The sequence below is a fragment of the Triticum urartu genome, chromosome 7A (assembly GCF_056163025.1).
Source record: "Triticum urartu cultivar PI428250 chromosome 7A, HENAU_Tu73, whole genome shotgun sequence".
Taxonomy (NCBI): Eukaryota; Viridiplantae; Streptophyta; class Magnoliopsida; order Poales; family Poaceae; genus Triticum; species Triticum urartu.
The window spans coordinates 690039639-690059781 of record NC_141879.1 but is presented as its reverse complement, the minus strand read 5'-3'; the positions used below and the strand labels follow the sequence as shown (position 1 = coordinate 690059781).

Genomic DNA, 20143 nt, shown 5'->3' with positions numbered 1-20143 from the left:
CCAAGCAAGTGCCAAAAAGATTTTCAAGATCATAAGAAGTATCATTATCTTCCACAATTATATTTTCGTGAGGCACAATAGTAATAGGAGCAGCATTATTTGGGGGAAATATCTTTTTACCTCTCTTCCTTTTTCTTTTCTTCTTCTTCACCACATCATGTGTGGGTTCAATCCTCCTTTTGGAGCTCCTTATTAATGAGATTGATTGAATAGGAGGCTCTTCCTCGTTACCTGATTCATCATAAGAAATAGTAGGAGGGTATTTGGAAGTCTCTTCCCTTTCATTAGTATTCTCTTCATCTTCTATTTGTTTTATTTTCTTTATGTAGTTGGCAATATAAGGATTTTCAATACAATTCACCGCACAATACATATAAATTTCCTCTAGATCAAAGCCAAGAAGTTTATCACGGGCAAATACTGGAAGATAGTTAGTTGTACGTTTCATTTCTTAGTAACCCATAAGCAAACTAAGTTCATTATGATGTGCAAGAGAAATCAAGTCATCACAATTTTGGGAAACGATTAGATCATGAAATAATTTGCATCGGATGGTTAAATGACCACGTTCATTGCAAAGCTCACAAGTATGGCCAAGAAAATTTAAATTTTCAGCACAAACATCTAGCCTTTCTTGCAACAATTTAGTTTCTAAGTACTTATGCTTCTTGCAAAATCTATCTTCCCTAATTGGTGTGTACTTGCAAACCCAATGCACTCCACAAAAATTGACATGTTTATAGGAGACATTTTCATCATAACTAGTGCAATCATCATTAGTACTAGAGGAGTTCGTACTAACAACATTGCAATCATGCTCATTATTCAAAGATTTAGTGCCAAACATTTTAATGCATTCTTCTTCTAGCATTTGAGCAAAATTTTCCTGTCCATCATACTCACGAAAGATATTAAAAAGATGAAGCATATGAGGCAAACTTAATTCCATTTTTTTGTAATTTTCTTTTATAAACTAAACTAGTGATAAAACAAGAAACTAAAAGACTCGATTGCAAGATCTAAAGATATACCTTCAGGCGCTAACCTCCCCGGCAACGGCGCCAGAAAAGAGCTTGATGTCTACTACACAACCTTCTTCTTGTAGACATTGTTGGGCCTCCAAGTGCAGAGGTTTGTAGGACAGTAGCAAATTTCCCTCAAGTGGATGACCTAAGGTTTATCAATCCGTAAGAGGCGTAGGATGAAGATGGTCTCTCTCAAGCAACCCTGCAACCAAATGACAAAGAGTCTCTTGTGTCCCCAACACACCCAATACAATGGTAAATTGTATAGGTGCACTAGTTCGGTGAAGAGATGGTGATACAAGTGGTATATGGATAGTAGATAATGGTTTTTGTAATCTGAAATTGTAAAAACAACAAGGTTACTAATGATAAAAATGAGCACAAACGGTATTGCAATGCGTTGAAACAAGGCCTAGGGTTCATACTTTCACTAGTGCAAGTCCTCTCAACAATAATAACATAATTGAATCACATAACTATCCCTCAACATGCAACAAAGAGTCACTCCAAAGTCACTAATAGCGGAGAATAAACGAAGAGATTATGGTAGGGTACAAAACCACCTCAAAGTTATTCTTTCCAATCAATCCGTTGGGCTATTCCTATAAGTGTCACAAACAGCCCTAGAGTTCGTACTAGAATAACACCTTAAGACACAAATCAACCAAAACCCTAATGTCACCTAGATACTCCAATGTCACCTCAAGTATCCATGGGTATGATTATACGATATGCATCACACAATCTCAGATTCATCTATTCAACCAACACATAGAACCTCAAAGAGTACCCCAAAGTTTCTACCGGAGAGTCAAGATGAAAACATGTGCCAACCCCTATACATAGGTTCATGGGCGGAACCCGCAAGTTGATCACCAAAACATACATCAAGTGGATCAATAGAATACCCCATTGTCACCACGGGTATCCCACGCAAGACATACATCAAGTGTTCTCAAATCCTTAAAGACTCGACCCGATAAGATAACTTCAAAGGGAAAACTCAATCCATTACAAAAGAGTAGAGGGGGAGAAACATCATAAGATCCAACTATAATAGCAAAGCTCGTGATACATCAAGATCGTATCACCTCAAGAACACGAGAGAGAGAGAGAGAGAGATCAAACACATAGCTACTGGTACATACCCTTAGCCCCGAGGGAGAACTACTCCCTCCTCGTCATGGAGAGCACCGTGATGATGAAGATGGCCACCGTAGAGGGATTACCCCTCCGGCAGGGTGCCGGAACGGGTCTAGATTGGTTTTCGGTGGCTACAGAGGCTTCTGGCGGCGGAACTCCCGATCTATTGTGCTCCCCAAAGTTCTTAGGGTATATGGGAGGAAGAAGTACGTCGGTGGACCTTCGGGCTGTCCACACGGCAGGGGGGCGCGCCCCCACCCTCGTGGGCAGCCCGGGACTCTCCTGGTCCAACTCTGATACTCCGTGGGCTTCTTCTAGTTAAAAAAATAAGTTCCATGAAGTTTCAGGTCAATTGGACTCCGTTTGATTTTCCTTTTCCGCGATAGTCTAAAACAAGGAAAAAACAAAAACTGGCACTGGGCTCTAGGTTAATAGGTTAATCCCAAAAATCATATAAAATAGCATATAAATGCATATAAAACATCCAAGGTTGATAATATAATAGCATGAAACAATCAAAAATTATAGATACGTTGGAGACGTATCATTCCTCCTAAGCATGATATCAATGAGTCTCTCAAAGCCATGAGAATTTCCATTGATGAGTGCAAAGAAAGAACTGCTAGGATGCGTGCTAAGAAAGATGCCTTTATAAGAGCGTGTTCTTCTAGTTCCTATAAAAATAAAGATGAAGATCTAAAAGTTATTGATTTGTCCCCTATTAAATCTTTGTTTTGCACTATGAATCTTGATAATGATGGGACTGAATATGATCCACCTTTACCTAGAAGGCGTTCCAAAAATTCGGAGTTTTTAGATCTTGATGCTAAATTTGATGAAAGTGGGATTGAAGAAATTAAAACCCTAGATGTTGCTAAACCCACTATTTTCGATTTCAAGGAATTTAATTATGAAAATTGCTCTTTGATTGATTGTATTTCCTTGTTGCAATCCGTGCTAAATTCTCCTCATGCTTATAGTCAAAATAAAGCGTTTACTAAACATATCGTTGATGCCTTGATGCAATCTTATGAAGAAAAACTTGAGTTGGAAGTTTCTATCCCTAGAAAAATTTATGATGAGTGGGAACCAACTATTAAAATTAAGATTAAAAATCATGAGTTCTATGCTTTATGTGATTTGGGTGCTAGTGTTTCCACGATTCCAAAGACTTTGTGTGATTTGTTAGGTTTCCGTGATTTTGATGATTGCTCTTTAAACTTGCACCTTGCAGATTCCACTATTAAAAAACCAATGGGAAGAATAAGTGATGTTCTTATTGTCGCAAATAGGAACTATGTGCCCATAGATTTTATTGTTCTTGACATAGATTGCAATCCTTCATGTCCTATTATTCTTGGTAGACCTTTCCTTAGAACGATTGGTGCAATTATTGATATGAAGGAAGGAAATATTAGATTCCAATTTCCGTAAGGAAAGACATGGAACAATTTCCTAGAAAGAGAATTAAATTACCTTATGAATCTATTATGAGAGCCACTTATGGATTGCCTACCAAAGATGGCAATACCTAGATCTATCCTTGCTTTTTATGCCTAGCTAGGGGCGTTAAACGATAGCGCTTGTTCGTAGGCAACCCAATTTTATTTTTATTCCTTGATTTTTGCTCCTGTTTAGTAATAAATAATTTACCTAGCCTCTGTTTTGGTTGTGTTTTTTGTGTTTAATTAGTGTTTGTGCCAAGTAGAACCGTTGGGAAGACTTGGGGAAAGTCTTGTTATCTTACTGTAAAAAACAGAAACTTTAGCGCTCACGAGAACTGCTGTAATTTTTATTTGGAAAGTGCTATTTAGTTAATTATTTTTTCAGATGATTAATAGAGAAATTCCTCACGTCCAGAAATTTATTTTATAATTATTCTGGTTCCAGATCTTGCGCTAGCTACAGATTACTACAGACTGTTCTGTTTTTGACAGATTCTGTTTTTCGTGAGTTGTTTGCTTATTTTGATGAATCTATGGCTAGTAAAATAGTTTATAAACCATAGAGAAGTTGGAATACAGTAGGTTTAACACCAATATAAATAAATAATGAGTTCATTAAAGTACCTTGAAGTGGTCTTTTGTTTTCTTTCGCTAACGGAGCTCACGAGATTTTCTACTTTAAGTTTTGTGTTGTGAAGTTTTCAAGTTTTGGGTAAAGATTTGATGGATTGTGGAACAAGGAGTGACAAAAGCCTAAGCTTGGGGATGCCCATGGCACCCCCAAGATAATCTAAGGACACCTAAAAGCCAAAGCTTGGGGATGCCCCGGAAGGTATCCCCTCTTTCGTCTACTTCTATCGGTAACTTTACTTGGAGCTATATTTTTATTCACCACATGATATGTGTTGAGCATCTTGTATGATTTGAGTCTTTGCTTTTTAGTTTACCACAATCATCCTTGCTGTACACACCTTTTGAGAGAGCCATACATGATTTGGAATTTGTTAGAATACTCTATGTGCTTCGCTTATATCATTTGAGTTATATAGTTTTGCTCTAGTACTTCACTTATATTTTTTAGAGCACGGTGGTGAAATTGTTCTATAGAAACTATTGATCTCTCATGATTCACTTAAATTATTTTGATAGTCTTAAATAGCATGGTAATTTGCTTAAATAGTCATAATATGCTTGGTATTCAAGAATAGTAAAAACTTTCTTATGAGTGTGTTGAATGCTATGAGAAGTTTGATGCTTGATAATTGTTTTGAGATATGAAGATGGTGATATTAAAGTTGTGCTAGTTGAGTAGTTGTGAATTTGAGAAATACTTGTATTAAAGTTTGTGATTCCCGTAGCATGCACGTATGGTGAACCGTTATGTGATGAAGTCGGAGCATGATTTATTTTTTGATTGTCTTCCTTATGAGTGGTGGTCGGGGACGAGCGATGGTCTTTTCCTACCAATCTATCCCCCTAGGAGCATGCGCATAATACTTTGCTTTGATAACTTGTAGATTTTTGCAATAAGTATATGAGTTCTTTATGACTAATGCTGAATCCATGGATTATACACACTTTTCTTACTTCCACCATTGCTAGCCTCTATAATACCGCACACCTTTCGCCGGTATCATACATCCACCATATACCTTCCTCAAAACAGCCACCATACCTACCTATTATGGCATTTCCATAGCCATTCCGAGATATATTACCATGCAACTTTCCACCGTTCCGTTTATTATGACACACTCCATCATTGTCATATTGCTTAGCATGATCATGTAGTTGACATCGTATTTGTGGCAGAGCCACCATTCATAATTCTTTCATACATGTCACTCTTGATTCATTGCATATCCCGGTACACCGTCGGAGGCATTCATATAGAGTCATATTTTGTCCTAAGTATCGAGTTGTAATTGTTGAGTTGTAAGAAAATAAAAGTGTGATGATCATCATTATTAGAGCATTGTCCTAGTGAGGAAAGGATGATGGAGACTATGATTCCCCCACAAGTCGGGATGAGACTCCGGATGAAAAAAAAGGGAAAGAAAAGAGGCCATAAAAAAAGAGAAAATGCCCAAATAAAAAAAATGAGAGAAAAAGAGAGAAGGGACAATGTTACTATCCTTTACCACACTTGTGCTTCAAAGTAGCACCATGATATTCATGATAGAGAGTCTCTCATTTCGTCACTTTCATATACTAGTGGGAATTTTTCATTATAGAACTTGGCTTGTATATTCCCATGATGGGCTTCCTCAAAATGCCCTAGGTCTTCATGAGTGGAAATTTCGATTCAGTAGTGGATCCACTCCAAACCCAGCACAGGTAAATTTCGATTCAGTAGTGGAACCAGTAAATTCAGTATTGTGTTGCATAGCTAAATATATCTTCAGAGTTCATACTATGAACACTTATCTTCAGAGTTCAGAGTTAAAGGTAAATGGCCACTATGGTATAGATTGTTCTAGTCAAGCATTTCTTTTTTAAGTTTGATACTAGTGTTATTGTTGGAGATATATAGCGGAAAACAACATCCACAGTGGTATAGATTGTTCTAGTCCATGATATGCTTATTATTGAATTAGCTGGTCCTAAAGAATGCTCCGCCTAAGATTTTCTTAGTGGTTGGTTCCATATCCTGAAAATTGCAATGCAGGTGAAAAGATTAAATACCTCGTCATGCTTGCAATGGCTTATGTTGAATTATTTTTTTGTAATCTATCTTGCTATACTGGTTCCAAGTGCTTGAGTAGCACCTCTGAGATAAATCACCTGTGGTTAATTAGTGGCTGTATTTGTGTTTGTGCATTCTTTTTTCCTGGGCATCATGCATGGCCGTCTAGTAGTCGACATACTTCTGGTTCCATTTAGTATATGCAGGTAGTAGCAGCTTAAGTGTAATGGAGTTGTTGCTACTCTATGCCTGCTTCGTTAGAGTTTGCATCATCTCCTTGTTTTTGTAGCATAAATGCCTTCACTATTCTTGTTCTGAACCTCTGATCATGATACTGATTGTATTTGTCTTGATCGAATTATAGGCAACATGGTGAATCTAGTGCCGACATCTCCCGGGCGCGGCGCGTGTGATCTGACTGTGTTGGGTTGGTGTCTGGTTGCAGGACAAGGTGGCGAACTCACTGTTCGAGAAGAGGCCGAACCAGTTAGGCATCGGCTGCGCGCTACCACCCAAGAAGGATCTCCACCTGTTCGCCAGCGCCGCATCCTCAAGCAGTGCATCCGTGCCCAGCCGCGGTTGTTTTTGCCCTTTTATGTTGTTGCTTTAGTAGCATCCTTTCCTTTCTTTTATGTAGCAGCAGAGCACCACTCTTACTATGCACTTCTCTCCAGACTCTGCTACAATTACAAATTTACAATGCATTCATGCATGAGCAGTGCATGTGTTGGCTGTCCATGAGATCAGGAATAGTATGAGTCGTAGAGTCTTGTTCGAACTCATTGATGCAACAGAACTCATTTGGAGAGCTACCTACTCATTTGGATGCAATATCATGCTTGCTCTTTTGAAGTCGATAATGATGCTCTAAATGTTAGTAATATTTCCATTGTGGATTAGCTTCTGCCCCTCAAATGCTATTGAAAAGTTGCAACCCTTGACTATGTATTCATGAGTAGTATACAACCTAAGATGTCCGATTGTATACAAACTGCACCTCGAAATTGATATGTTCCAGTCTGTGTCTTTGATTGTAAATGTTTCTTCACTATAAAATCTTCTATCTGTGATAAGTGCAACTAGAAGAATTTGTCCCATCTAAAATTCTGTAATCCCTATTAGCTGAAACTTGAGCATTACAAAGTTTCATTTCTAAGTTCAGTTTGTTGATAAGCCATCCTCCTCCTGTTTTGGGATTTATCTTGCATACACAACACTTCATGAAAATAAACTACATGTGATATACTCAAATAGCACTAGGGTCTGGGACTATTTTATGGTGTTGTGGATATACTTTGTGATTTACTATTACTGATCTGCGCTCTGGTGTCATATTATGGTATAATATATTTTGTTTTGGCTCTTTCTCTGTTGCCAGGAAAGTGGTGAGGAGATGTTGATGATGCCTACTTGCTTAGCTGCTACGGTGATGCATGCACCGATGAAGCAAGCACACATGCAAGGCTGGCCCCATGTATCTTCCTTGGCTACGAACATCATCTACAGGTACAACAAGTGTCCCACCTCTCTGTGTCATTTCGCTCCTCTTCTCCTTGCATCCAAGAAAATTGGTGCTTAATATGCTACTATTGATTTACAGTGTCTGTTCGTTAACACCAAGTCTAAACTGTTGCTTTGATTTTTCCTGTTACCTAGGATAGCAGTATGACCAGGACAAGCTACAAGCTCCCAGCGCGTCTGATCCGGGGTGAATGGCCATGGTCACGAGCTCCTCAGGATCAAAATAGGTATTCCTTTCCGCCTCTTTTTGGATTCACTCATATTTTGCCTCATGGATTGATGGATTTGTCCTATGGTACTATAATTGTAAATTCTGGTCCTCATTTAATTTCTGTAATTGATTGCCTGCTTGACGAGGCTATACCAACTGTCTAAATTTCGAATGCATGCTAGCTAATGCTTTATTAAGCCCTTGGTGTTTGATTGAGCGTTTGCTCCACTAATGTTATATCTCTCTCATTGTAGGATGGCAAGTTGTGGCAGCTGGAGCATGTCGCATAAGAGAGAGCAATGAAATCCATTGTACTGTTCCGTTAAAAAAGTACATTATGCTGTTATGATAGTAGCAGATGTGCCATCTTTCTTTGTATAGTCTTGTGTAAGGAAATGTATTCCTGAGATGATTTTTGTGTTATGTAAACCTGGGAGTTTTCCTAATTTGAATGAAATAATGGTGGATGTATGTGTATGATTGGGCTAAAGTCAGCTTGGGCCAAACTGGACAAATAATTGGGCTGAAACAGGCCACATACCAACAAGCATCGAACAATTTCAAAAATGAAATGAAAAGTCTTACAAAAAAAAAGAAATGGACTGCAAAAAGCCCGAGGGCCAAAAAAATTTGCGTGAATCTCAAAAACTAACAAGGCTGAATTGTTGGGCCTGGCCCATGAAGCCGATCAAAAATTGACAGAAAAATATATAAAAAGGCCAAATTGTTGGGCTCGGCCCATGTAAACGCCGAATCGGACCGGGCTGATTCTTGTGCCACATCAGCTTGCCACGCTGGATGCCTACGTGGCCTGGGGAGGTTGCTAGTGACCAAAAATTTGGTCGTGGAACCAACGACCTTTTACATATCACAAAGAAGGTCACTAATTTCAGTTTATAACCGCCAGCTTTTGACCTTCTGTTTTTTGTCACAAAAAGGTCGCAAATGAAAAACTATGACCTTTCAGCGGCCAATAGTGAGGGTCACAAGTTGACATATTTCTTGTAGTGACTCCCTCTAAAGATCAGAATGTTCCTATGACAATGGATCCGTGGCCGACTTCCTTCTGGTGTGGAGGTCCGCAAACGCAATGGCCCGGGTGATGGGATGTGCCCACTATGTGGGACGAAGGAGGACTCCAACCACATCTTTTTCTCGTGTGTTTCTGCCTAGTTCCTCTGGAGTTGTTTCCGAGAGGTGGTTGGTGTAACACCAATTTCCCTGACCTATTCGACGAGATCCAGTCCCCCCCCCCGCCCCGCAGGGCCGCCATATTAGGTGGCTGGCCATCGGGGTGCATGCGTGGACATTGTGGAATGTGCGCAATAAGCTTGTGATCTAGCATGTGCCCCTTCGACGTGGTACTGACGCAATGTTCAAAATGTGTGGCTACTTGTAGCTTTAGCGGCCGCTTAGCCATCCACAGCATCAGGACACCATCAACATCATCATTGCTAATCTACGCGTGATGGCTCTCCGCTTGGCGCCACCGCTCCCTCTGCCGCCACCTGAGCCGGATTAGCTATACTCTACGATGTTGCTTCCTTGTTGTTTCCTCTTTCAGGGCTTGTTGAGCTGTGCCCTCAGTATAACCTTTCAGCACTCCGCATTGTGTTTCCTGTGCGTGTGTGTGTGGACCTTTGTTGTAACGTTTGGTCGTGGTGGTTTGCTTTATTTATAAAGCGAGGCACAAGCATTTTTGGGTAAATGGCAAGGCATCGGCAGGTGCTAGTAGTGGGCTAGTGGATGGTCATTTACCACGTTCCCTCCTTTCACAATTTTCTTTGGATAAAACTTCCCATGCAAAAATGTGTCACCTCCCTCCAGTACAAGGTATCACTAGTAGAAAAAGGGCCTTCAGTCCTGGTTCATAAGGGCCTTTAGTCCCGGTTCTGGAACCAGGACTAAAGGGTCGGTACTAATGCCTCTCCCTTTAGTCCCGGTTCAATCCAGAACCGGGACTAAAGGGCGCGGCCTCGTGGAGCTCCACCTTTAGTCCCGGTACACCAACCGGGACTAAAGGAAATTTTATGATTTTTTTGAAAAAAAAATTGAAATTTTTTTTTTGAAATTTTTTTGATTTTTAAATTTCTGAATTTTTTTAACCTCTAGTCTGTAATCATCACCCCTCATCACTTCTCAATTTATCCTCTAATCACCCCTCATCATTCCAAATTATCTAACTTCCCGAACGGTCACCCATCCTCCCACTCCCCCAGCCAGAGCACGCTTAACTTCCGGGTTCTATTCTCCCTCGCTCCAAGTCTGCACTTGTTGTTTTCCTAACAATACTAAGATGTCAATCCTATTAACCTTCAGGAATTTTGCTTGAGCATGAAGTGACACATTTCATAGTCTTATTTTGAAACTATTGTTTTAAAAAGCAATAATTATTTAGTAACACTAATATTTCTTGAATAATTAGTTTGACCATTGTTTGACCACAGTTTGACCACAGTTTGACCAGATTTGACCAAAATTGAAATAACTGAAATAATTATTTAGTAACACTAATTTTCTATAATAATTAGTTTGACCATTGTTTGACCACAGTTTGCCCACTGTTTGAATTTTTTTCGATTTTTTTCACTCTAGATCTTAAAAGCCCTGTAACTTTTTTCTATTAGGGTTTTGAGGATTTTGAAAATGTTTAACGGGGTTCTCCCAGTTAAATTCGGATGTAACTTTTCGAGTAGATGATTTTTCATATAAATTTTTTTTCATCCGAGTTAGTATGCAAAAGTTATGCCCTTTTTAAAAATTTCAGAGAGATTTTGCAAATAAAGTCAAAATTCACATTTGCAAATTTTCCCAACAACTAGACCACATATTACATGGGAAACTTATTTTCTTTTATTTTTTTTGACATTTCCATCATTTTCTTTTATTTTTTTTAAAACTGAAAAGCCGATCCAGGGGGGGCGTAGAGTTTGAAAATGGGACCTTTAGTACCGGTTCGTGGCACGAATCGGGACTAAAGGTCTCAACCCCATTAGTCCCGGTTCATGCCTCAAACCGGGACTAAAGGTTTAATCTTTAGTCCCGGTTTGAGGCACGAACCGGGACCAATGGTTGTGGGCCAGGAGCGAGGCCCATTGGTCCCGGTTCTTCCCACCAACCGGGACCAATGGCCCACGTGGCCCGGCCGGCCCCCTGGGCTCACGAACCGGGACCAATGTCCCCATTGGTCCCGGTTCTGGACTGAACCGGGACTAATGGGCTGACCTGGTCTGGACCAAAGCCCTGTTTTCTACTAGTGTATGTTCATTGCTCCATTTAAAGCTGACACAAGGTACTCCTAGATCAACGCATTAACTGAGTATAGCTGTACGTAGTAAGTAGTATTCAATACTATGTATTTATAAAGGGAAGTGTTTCCCTTTATATTAACTTCAGATATTAATATAACCATCTAAATACTCATATCCGCTCATAAATATAAGTCTTTTTACTACTCCATCCATTCCAATGAATAAGGTGTGCACGCTTTTCAAAATCCAACCTTTACCATAATTATATCAATAATATTCATTTTTGTGATTTCAAAACTATACCATTGAAAACTTCTTCAATAAGAATCCTATGGTATAATTTTTATCACATAAACCACATTTGATTGGTCTAGTGTGCGTTTTATTCATTGGAATGGAGGGAGTATTAGAGAAAGTCTAATAAGGTCAATCAAGAGGATGTAAGGATCAAAGTATTATATTTTTGCTGAGTTGGATGAGAGAAGAGAAACGAGCTGTGGATTAACAGCCTACTGCAGCATTAGTTTCAAGAAACATTATAAGAGTGTAAGGTGTGGATCAGGTATTAATCACATCTGTATCAAAATATAAGACGTCTTTGTTGATACAAAGGGGGTATAAAAACGTAATATTATATTTTTGATATGTAGAGGGAGTATAACTAGTTATACTATTTATGTTGGTTATTAAGTTGGCTATATGTGACATGGAAATTTGAGATAGCCGGTTATTGGCTACACTATTACCATATAGGTGGGTGGAGCACCCGAGAGCTATCCGCGTCCTTCTTTAGTGCTGTTTCACAAAGGAGATGTATGAAACAGAGATAAATGAAATTGACACAGGCTTAAAGCTGAGCTTAAGTTCAGCATGCTGCAATTTTGATCCATCTCTTCCCGTCCGTGCACCATGGAGTTTCTTTCTTCGAGCATGCATACATGCGCCCACATGTTTGCATATACTCGCAAAATAACCAAATTCATGCTACATTTAAGGTCATTTACAGTCGGACTGAACAAATTTGACCCTCAAACGCTCGCGGACGCGTTTGGTCAGCGTCTGGACGTGTTCGCTTTGAGTCATTATTTTTTCGTTCACACAGTCATGTTTCTCACTTTTTATATGTCCGGTCACATGCATCTGCTTGGTGAAGAAGGAGAGAGAGAAAGAAAAGAAATAATAAAGAAAGAAAGAAATGCTCTATGGGTCCCAATCCTATGTGGCGGACATAGGAGCACTGATCGGACACGCCCGGACACTGCTCATACTCATCCCATGTATGAGATGAATATGAGGACTGCCGGACAGCCCAGACATTTATGGAGGCTTTGAGGGGTCCGGTTGGGTCAACTTTTTCCTTCTCTCTTATGTCCGGTTAGTGGTCCCCATGCCTGCCCGGTCAATTTAAGGAGTCCGGCTGTAGATGCTCTAATACTCTGTGCATGATATATGCGTGTGTGCATCCATCATGCACGCGTGTATATATAGGATCTGTTCTAAAGATGGTGTAACTAAAGTTTGTTGCCGGTGCTGGGAGGCACGGTGTTGCAAACGGACATGAGCTTAGAGCATCTATAGTCGGGCATCTCAAACCCCACTCAAACGCCCGCGTGAGCTGCCTGGTCATTGACCGGTTAAAAAAACCCGATCCATCAGGGCCCCTCAAACGTCCGCGTGAGCTGCCTGGTCATTGACCGGTCAAAAAAACCCGATCCATCAGGGCCCCTCAAACCGTCATCAAACGTCCGGGCTCACAAGCACCCTCATATCTACACCAAATCTGAGGCAGATATGGGGAAGTCTGGGCACGCCCGTCATGTTGGACTGACGCCTTGGTCCCTCACGAAAATAATTCGAAACTCGTCTCCTCCGTAGGACTGATGGCGTCGCGTGGCGCTACTCCGGCGGGCCGCATAGAGCCATAGCCCGGCTGTTTAAGCCAACCGCCGACATCAAAACCCTAGCCGTCCACATTTCTTCCCCTCCCGCCCACCGCCGCCACTTTCCACTTGCCTGCCGCTCGCTGTCCGCCACCACTAGTAGCTATGCCACCACGCCACCTGGTAAGAATCTACTAATGCCGGCACACCGGTTGCATCTCCTTAAGCAGATCCGGGCAAGGCGTGAAGCCTAGATAGCCACGGGGCAACATCCGGACGCGATGGATCCGGACGAGGAGTTGGAGGAGGAGGAACAGGAGGATAATGGCGAGGACACGGAGCAGGAGGAGGAGCTGGAGGAGCAACATGACGAGGAGGAGGAGGAGGACATGGGGGTGTTGGGGACATGGATCTGCAGGCGAAGCAGCAGACAATCTTTAATTCCCTCCGGGCGGAGGCGGAAGCGGAGGCCAACCGCTGGCATCTGCACGAGGTGGAGGTGGAGTACGCCACATCCGTCGACGAGATGCTCACGTATATGGATGAGGACGAGGAGTCGAAGCCCTCCTACGCGGCCAGCTAAACCCGGCACCCGGCACGGATATTGTGGACATCTCCAACGACGAAGCGTAGTTTTGGCTAGCTAGCATGATTTGCGTAGTACAAAGAATTTTATGTGTGCATGGTTTGTATGGATTCAGGGGATGAAATATGAGGTACCAGAATGCACAGCATCAAGTATATAAGGTTTGACTGGTCAGCGCCCGCTATCGCGTCCGCGGGTGTTGAGCTGCCGAATTTGATGTCCGCAGCTGTAGATGCCGCGCGTCCGCGGACATTTGAGATGCCGAATTTGGTGTCCGCAGCAGCTGTAGATGCTCTTAGGTATCAGCTGGGACTGTCCGGCGCATGCCATGGATGTCATGGAGCACGTCACTTGACAAACCGATGATGGCGGCAAGCTCCAATTCACACTCACATGAGAGAAGTCAGGAGATCACCAAACATTTATTAAATTCCTGTGATATCATCAAGGCGGGCGACGAAGACAAAGACCGAGGAACAGGAACAAGCTAGGCGAGAATGAGGGAGAGAATGATGAGATAGAATAGTGACGGTCGGCCGCAAAATGGTGGTAGCGGCTACTAACATGGATCATTGCAGTGCAAGGGCCCAGGAGGGTGCTCACGGGCACATTCAGCACTTCAAATTGCTGTTACATGGCCTCCCCCACGACCATGATTCTTTGTGTCTCCCCCGATCTCCTGTAGATCGTACAATGCGCACGCACGCACGCACATTGCTTCCGCTAGCTAGCTATATCTAACTTATTATCGTGGCTATGGCTAGCTAGATGCTGGAGCCTGAGAGCCCCTGGGATGGAACATGTGCCCGTCTATGTTTTCTCCGTGTGCCATCATCATTTCTTTGCCCTACCTAGCTACATGCATGCTCATGCCCATGGCGCCGCTGGGGCTGCCCCTGAGCCTCTGCATGTGCTCGCGCAGTGCAAGCAAGTGCCGACGGATATGCCGTTCTAGCGCGGCGCTCGTTGCCGCCCGCAACTAGCTGTGCGTGTTCGCAGACAGAACCGGATGTTTCTTCTACGCCCATGCATGCATCTCTGAAAGTTGTAGGCAATGGCATTCAAAATGGCACTACTTATTTTTAGGATGGAGGCGCTTAACGAGCGTTAAAATGAGACCCTTAAGTTTTACAACTACTATTTCAGAACTGAAAACACGAAAGTAAAGAGTACATGTCCGATAAATAGCTAAGGACGGCCAAACACAAGCGACGCAGTCACGCAGCGCATGCCTACAAGGCTACCACCCCAAGCTAGATGGGTCTAGGTGTATGGACGAGAGCCCACACCTAGCCTGTGTTATCTGGTCACGACACCGATCGGAGTTGTTGACACTTTGCGGAAAGCTTGTTGGTGTAGATCTTACGTCGCGGACGGTCCTTCCTTCAATCCCGGGAAGAGCTTCCATAGCTGGAAGAATACAACATTTTTGTAAATGAGGTCAGCTAGATGTTTAAAGAAACGACCCTCCATCAATGCTTTATTACGAGCAGTACATAGTGACCATGCTAAGAGCATCTACGACCGGACTTTGCAAATCCGGCGCATCAAACACCCGTAGACGGGTCCGGACGCATCCGCCGACACTGACCGGTCACGTCTCAAATAATGCAATCTACATGTGGGTACCTCAATTTAGAAAGCTCAAATTCTTATTATTACATGCAACGTAGTGATCTTTAAGCGGAGCTCGTCCGGTCACCGTGGCCATGTCCGGCGGCCGGTTGTGCTCCCCAGAGTGTTGGTCCGGTCGCCGGCAAGGTAGAGTAGGGCATGGGACATGAGCCGGCTCACGGGACTCAAGGCACCACCGTCTCCCATACCCTAATTTTTCTTGTCAGAGCCTGGAAACCATTGGGTGCCGGTGGACGTCAGATCGATGGTGGATCCGTCTTGGGACGATCCGCCGACGTCCACCACGATGCGGTTGGGGCATCCGAAGTGCTGCACCATACGTGACGCCGGAGAACGCGACTCCGCCTCGCCGACGTCCACCACCGCGAGGGATGCCGCCACCTCCCGCACCCGCTACCTCGCACGGCAAGAACGCCATGACATGTTCTCATCAGATGAGGCCCATGGTGCGTCCCGATGCTTGGCGTGCCAACGAAAGGGTTGCGCGTCCGCCACTGTGTTCGGAGGCCAGAAGGAATGCACCGCCTCCGGTGAGGCCACGGCGGCTGCCCTAGCGCCGGATCCATGCGTCATTTGGGCGGACGCGATGGATTCCGAACGAAAGGAGTCCAACCGCTGCCGTGCATGGGCCTCACCTAAGGCACGGCGGAGCGTAAGCCGGATGGCCATCTCCTCCTCGGGGTCGCGTGGGATGAGCTCGGGGTCGACGGATCTGGAAGTGAAGGACTTGGATCCGCTGCTCACCACGCGGGAGACGGCCGGACGGCGTCGAAGACAAGGTTGGGTGGTGGAGGGGGTGGAGAGGAGTGAGTTAAAGTGGCTAGGGTTTTGTCCGGCGAGCGGATGAGGCGAAATATATGTGGGGTTGGGTGGGCCATCGTAGGATGGGTCTGACGTGGTGGGCGTGCCTGGGCGTCCATATCCGCCCCATATTTAGGCTAAATATAAGGGTTGTCAGTCAGTCCGGACGTTTGAGGCCCATTTAAGACGCCGTCTAGGTTAAAATTTTATGACCGGACAATACTAGACGGCTCGTCCGGATATATATATATGAGACGGGTTTGAGACATCCGTATGTAGATGTTCTAAGGCTGCAAAGCAAACCCATGCTAGCGTCCTATCATTCGCTCTTGCTAGCGTCCTATCATTCGCTCTTGTCCCCTGAATAGGTTGGTAGCTCCACAAACCCCGCTGCGTTCGATGAGCTCCACGAAGACTCCCTAATCACACTCCACACGAATCTCGCAATAATGCATCGTGAAAGAATGTGACCAGTCCTCATCTCCGCCACACAACACACATTTACCATCGCCTAGGAATTCGGTACCGCGCCACTTTTCATAAGATCTTAAAATTTCCTAGAATTCTGGCTTTCCAAATCCCCATCAGCTCATATCTTGGTGCTATTTAAATCTCCTTATATAGCGCTCCCGTCAAGAAATGGCCTGATGAGTCAAATTTTTACGAGGCCACATCTGCACCCATGGAAACTCGAAGATCCTGTCAATTTTTTTTGTATTTTGAAAGCTTTTTGAGAGGTCAGATTTTAGTTAGTTTGTGGAGAGCTCCCGCAATCTCGTCACGAAGTTTTGCAAGCACTTTATCCATCTTTGATGCTAAATAATCATTTCTTTTTACCTTTTCTTCTAATTGTTTTTGAATTAAGGAACGGTAGACAAAGGAAATGAGGAACTCAAATCATCAAAGAAAGTGATAATGGGCACCCTCACAGTGCTTGCCACTTGGACGGAGTGGAATGGAGGACATGCCAGCCTCATTCCTTCGAAGATAATTGCTGACGTACTACATCCCTGTTAGTAAAATTCCTGGTAGGACGAAACGTACTGCCCAAAACCAATTTGCCTAGTACCTTGTGCAGCCTGCCAATTAATCCCTGGACTAATGGTGCCCTGTTAACTCACATTCACTCGTCACATGGCTGTGCAGCTGGTTGATGCGGAGTACCTGCTCATTCCTCTGGTGAGGGCCTGCAGGCAGGACAAACAAACAACCCAACGGAACAAGCAGAGTGCCGGAGTAAAGTTGTGCAAATCCGTTTGAAAATCAAATACCCACGCACGGCGCCCGATAAAATTCCTTGAAGGTGGCAATTGGCCAACCACCGACCAATCAACCCACCCTCACAACGTAGTATGTACTTCCTTCGTCCCGTAATATAAAACGTTTTTGCAAGATAACATAGCTTAAAAAACATCTTATATTGTACTCCCTCCGTTCAAAATTACTTGTCTCGAAAATGGATGTATCTAGAACTAAAATACGTCTAGATACATTCATTTCTGCGCAGGGACGAAGCTAGAAAAAATTGTCATTGGGGTCAATCAATGTCCAATGCCTACTACAACACATGCTATGGTGTGACTCACGCTGAGAGCAATATAAAGAGGAAAAAACAAAAATATGCCTATTATAACACAAATAGAAATAACATCCAAGGGCGACATGAAGAGCGAAAATATGCAATGAGCCAATGAGAAACTAGTATCATAATAATAAGATTGTCATACCAAGTACTGGTTCCGCAAAGTCATAAAATCATTTGTTTACATATTCAGGGAAAATAAGCAAAAAAGATGTCTTCTAACAATTTCATTTGTAATTTCCGGAAAAGGATGAACAAAAGTAATATATTACATTCACAACAATGGTGTGTAAGAAATAATATAGAGAATAAATAGCATAAACAAAAAGTTAGAGTGATGTTAGACTCACATTTTATAACTTGCCTTCTCGATCTCCCATCTTCTTAAATAGATCAATTACGGCGTCATTCGTAATGGTAGCAAATATATCTTTCTCCACATAGCAAATCAAGCAATCACTCATGAACTGGTCACCCATTTTGTTGCGTAAAACACTCCTCACAATATTCATTGCTGAAAAGCATCTCTCCACTGACGCTGTGGCAACCGGCAAAATTAGCACTAGCTTTAGAAGTTGATACACCAAAGGGAAAGCAAGATGCTTCTTAGTGTCCACCAACTTTTTAGCAAGATCCACAATGCCATCCAAATTGGCAAATCTTTGGTCTGCTCGGACATTGTCAATGTAAATCCGAAGTTCATGTCCAAGATCCATCAATTTTGATGAATCAAAATCCTCAGGATAAAACTCAGCTAGCTTCAACAAACTCTCCAAGTTAAAAGCAGCGAAAGAGTTTTTTGGGTTGAAAGAAGCCATGTGAATAAGCAATGCAGAATTTACTTCATTGAATCTGTCATCAAACTCTCGAAGTTGCCAATCAATAACAGTGTTAAGACACTCTATTTGATAATGATGCAGGTTTGTTATATTGGTTCTTTTTCGTGTATTACGTCGATTGACATGTTCATCATGCATGTTTAGCTTTGGAATGTCATGTTCTTCACAGAATGAATATACCTTCTCCAAAAGTGATTCCCACCCATTATCTCTTAGTTGTTGTAGATCATTCCTTGTTGACTTCACACATGACATTGCATTCAAGATATCTTGATCCTTTTGTTGCAATGCTTGTGACAGAGTGTTGGCACTCCCTAATATATGGAACATCATGTGCAAATAGAACCCAAAATCAAAGGTTCCAAAATATGATAGAAGACCACGTGCTTCACTTTTCTTGGAATCTTTCTTGCCTTCTTTTGATACATACTTGAGGACACTGACAATTGATGGGAACAACTGAATTAGGCTTGAGAGGGTTCTATAGTGAGAACCCCAACGGGTGTCTCCCGCCCTTTGAAGTGATTGATCTTGATTCAACCATGTGCCTGTACTAATTCGCCCACTACTTATGGCTTTTTTTTACATTCTCTCTATTATTCTCTCGGATCATGTATTTTCTTTTGCAAGAAGCTCCAACCACATTAAACAGAAGAGAAATCATGTAAAAGATATCTGCAATATCTTCATTCTTCTTTGAAATCGCTATGATAACCAATTGGAGTTGGTGAGCAAAACAATGCACGTAATATGCTGACATATTCTCTTCCAGAATTTTAGCTTTCAAACCATTGAACTCACCCCTCATATTGCTCGCCCCGTCATAGCATTTCCCTCTAACTTGTTTGAAGCTTAATCCAATATCAACAAGCAATTTCTCAAGGGCTGACTTGAGACACGTTGCCGATGTTTCCTTCACATGTACTACCCCAACTAGTCGTTCTAGGATTAACCCAAGCTTATCAACATACCTCAACACAACAGCCATTTGTTCTTTGTCTGACACATCGGAAGCCTCATCAATCAACAAACTGAAAACATCACCACCAATTTCTTCAAGAATAGAATTCAATGTTATCTGTAACAAACAAGATAAAATATATTTTTGGGTGCTCAGAGAGATAAATCATATGAAATAAATAAAGAACGGCGATGCTAGTAATTAGTAATTTACCTTTGCAAAATAATTTGCAAGTTCCTTTTGAATATCTGGAGACACCCATTTGCAATTTTTTGGAGCATTCTTAAGAACTACATTCCTCACATCCTCATTCTGATTTGCTAATGTTTGTACCACCTCTCGAAAATTCCCCTTATTTTTGGATTCCTCTGATTCATCATTGCCACGGAAAGCTAAACCTTGATGTAACAAGTATCTAACAGATTCGACGGAAGTCATCAACCGAATACGGGTTTTTCCTTTTTGTGATGTCAGTTTGCTTGTTGAGGGCAACTTTAATGGACTGATCTTGATTCATCAAGGCATCACACCTTTTAGCAGCTACATTGTGATAGCTATTAACCTCACCACATGAGTA

General features: G+C 42.4%; 1 long non-coding RNA gene and 1 pseudogene across 1 annotated transcript; one reads left to right on the top strand and one right to left on the bottom strand.

The window, feature by feature from the left end:
- Positions 1-6342: 6342 nt before the first annotated feature.
- Positions 6343-8402, top strand: LOC147961558 (uncharacterized). The gene is made up of 4 exons (XR_015611280.1): positions 6343-6877; positions 7678-7805; positions 7956-8047; positions 8286-8402. It is a non-coding gene; the product is annotated as an uncharacterized LOC147961558 (long non-coding RNA).
- A 9717-nt stretch (positions 8403-18119) lies between these two features.
- On the bottom strand, positions 18120-19593 carry LOC147961557 (uncharacterized; annotated as a pseudogene).
- Positions 19594-20143: the final 550 nt, after the last annotated feature.